Here is a 2,989-nt window from a genome sequence, read left to right as displayed (position 1 = left end):
TCCAACCAACGGTTGCACTGTGAGACTGGCACAGGACCTGTTACATGCACAATCCAGGAAGGCCAACTCAGGCTATACGGCCACCTGGCTTGCTTCCCCCAGGATGATCCTGCCCACCAGGTTGTCTCTATACATGACAGCCATTGGTGGAGGAGGCCTGTGGGACGACCTAGGAGGTCGTGGCTTGGGCAGATCGATCAAACCTGTCGTGAGGAGCTCGAGACTGGCCAAGTCCTTGCCTGGCGGCTTGCCATGAGGGCCCCCAAAAGTTGGAAGCGAAGGGTGGATGCGGCTATGCGCCCCCATCGGCGTTAGCCCCCAGATGATGATGATGATGATATATATATATATATATATATATATATATATATATATATATATATATATATATATATATATAGTACATATTTCATATATATATGCATATTTATAAATATATACAATTTATATGAATATCAATAATATATATATAATACACACACACACACACACACACACACACACACACACACACACACACACACACATATATATATATATATATATATATATATATATATATATATATATATATAAGAAGCGAAAACTAAAGGTAGTGGTAATGAGAATGAGGTTTGACAAATAGGAAACTTCTATCCAGAACCAACATTTGCATAACTGGGATCACAGACAATGTAGGGAGCGGAGGGGGGAGGAAAGGGGGGAGGAAAGGGAGAAAAAGGTGGGAGGTGAGAGACGGAAATCGGAAGGGAAAGGGAGTAGAGAGAAAGACAGGAGGAGAGGGAGCACTGCGAGAAGAAGGGAGAGAAGTGGTGGGGGGCGTGAGAAAATTAAGAGAAAAGAAAGCGAGAATAGAGGAAAAGTAAGGGAACAGGAGAGAAATAAAAGGGGAAGATAGAAGAAAATAATTTTCTTGCCTCAGGTGAAACAAGTGGTGGCCTTTTGATCTAACTAGTTACAGCTAAAAGCTTTATTTTCATAACAAAAGAAAAAAGATAGATGACCAGTTCTTCGACGCTAGTCTACCCTCTCGCCCTCCCCGCTCTCACTCCCCTTGCCAGGCTTTCACTCACTGTTCTACTCTCTTTATCTATATCTCCCGCCCTCTCTCTCTGACAATCTATCTATCTCTTCCTTCCTCTCTTTCTCTCTCTCCTTCTCCCCACCCTCTTTCTTTCTCTCACTCACTCAAATTTTGTGTGGGCTCTATTGTATGCTGATCTCACCAAGCAAAATCAACATGTGACAAGCAAAGTGTATAATTAAATCTTCCTTTAAAGAGGAATTGACTGAGTTGTCAAATTCTCAACGGCCTGAGAGCTGTTTCATAAAGCACTTTAATGTATTCATCTATGGTTTTTATAAAACAAGAACAAGACAGTGTGATATTGTGACCCCAAGAATCAGGCTTGGATATAGACAGTTTGTATATCTAAGTGTAACTCTTGTATATCTCAGTGTCATGTTACAGCCTCTCAGACGACCAATGAACTATTTCATAATATCTGATGTCTTAAAACATATACTTACGTTGCATCCTAAATTTGGAATATAGTATCACATGGCCCTATATCAAATGTAATAATGCTGTTCCACGCCCAGGTGTATACCGGCATGCTAGACGGGTAGATAGACTATGAAATTATTCTTTCCTTGGGACCGTCCCTCGGGGAGGGGGAGGTGGAAATAAGGGTTTATAAGTATACAAGAATGTGGAAACTACCATACGACTATTAGAGCCCGGCTCGAGTTATTTCTTGGCCGGCGCACGCCAACACGTAGAGGAGGTATGCAGCTAATATACTCTTGGTACACCTCTGTACCAACTTGTTGCAATCTTGCATACGGCATTTGATAGTGACATTGCGCATAGATATGAGTTCGTACATGTACAAAGACCACACTTATATACTAATATCAGAAAAAATATTTATGCATGATTTATGACGAAATATTTTGACATCCTATTAAAAAAGAATGCAAGTTTCCTGTAATTTTGCACATGAAATATGCCTTCCATCGAGACTACCTGGTATTATGTTGCAACTTACGAAGGGATCTGTATGTGTACCGAGTACGAAGAACTAATGTTTGAAAATAGCCGTATAAATAATGATTAAAATATTTTGGTTTGACTTTCCTTCCAACGACGGCAAATTTGATCTGATTTGAAATTGGTCGTTTCTGCTGTAAAGAGCACTTCAATACAAAGGGCACCTGAGAGTCGGATCTTTGGACTTCGGAGATATAAACGAGATACCGATTATTTATGTTGAAAATAGTACACAGTAATACCCGCTCTGAAATAAAAACTATACGGAATTTTGAACTCGTTCTTATGCGCAGTCTCCGTCTAGAGTTGAAACAGCTATGGAATTCTTTCCGTGCGTTTCCGATAAATATATAACGTGTAGATGTTACCGTAGGTCCTCGGTGCCATAAATGCGCAGATATCCAACCACACCCAGACGTCTGGTGATTTTTATGCACTTCTTAGCAAAGATAATGGGGTGCAAATGACTAAACACCAACTCCATTCGTTTCCCGTTGAAAACTGTTACTGTTGAAAATTATTGAAGAAAACGGTTTGATAGGTTTAAGTAATATATATTATTGCTTTAAATAAGTCGATGTAGGCCTGCTAAATGAGGATGATCAAAGTGGTTAACCTTATGTGAGTGTTTACATACAAGTGATCCTCCTCGAAAATTATAATCACCTAGAGACCATCTCCCCCGTGTGAAGCATGAGTAAAAAAAAAAAAAAAAAAAAAAAAAAAAAACGGTATTCTTGAATTCCATGTACTTCATACACATGTTTCTATGATTCTCAAAATTGGACCGCCATGTTGTATTCATGCTAGGGCTATTTAACTAGAATGATTTTGTACTGATGCTGCCATCCGCAGTTACCATTTCTTGAAAATCGGATCTTCAAAAGAAAAAAGAAAAAAAGAGGGTATTATCTGGTTTAGATTAGTCGACTTTAT

Source organism: Penaeus vannamei, chromosome 36, assembly GCF_042767895.1.
Source record: "Penaeus vannamei isolate JL-2024 chromosome 36, ASM4276789v1, whole genome shotgun sequence".
In the NCBI taxonomy this organism is placed as follows: Eukaryota; Metazoa; Arthropoda; class Malacostraca; order Decapoda; family Penaeidae; genus Penaeus; species Penaeus vannamei.
The sequence above is the reverse complement of the archived record's forward strand: the minus strand, read 5'-3'. Positions refer to the sequence as shown.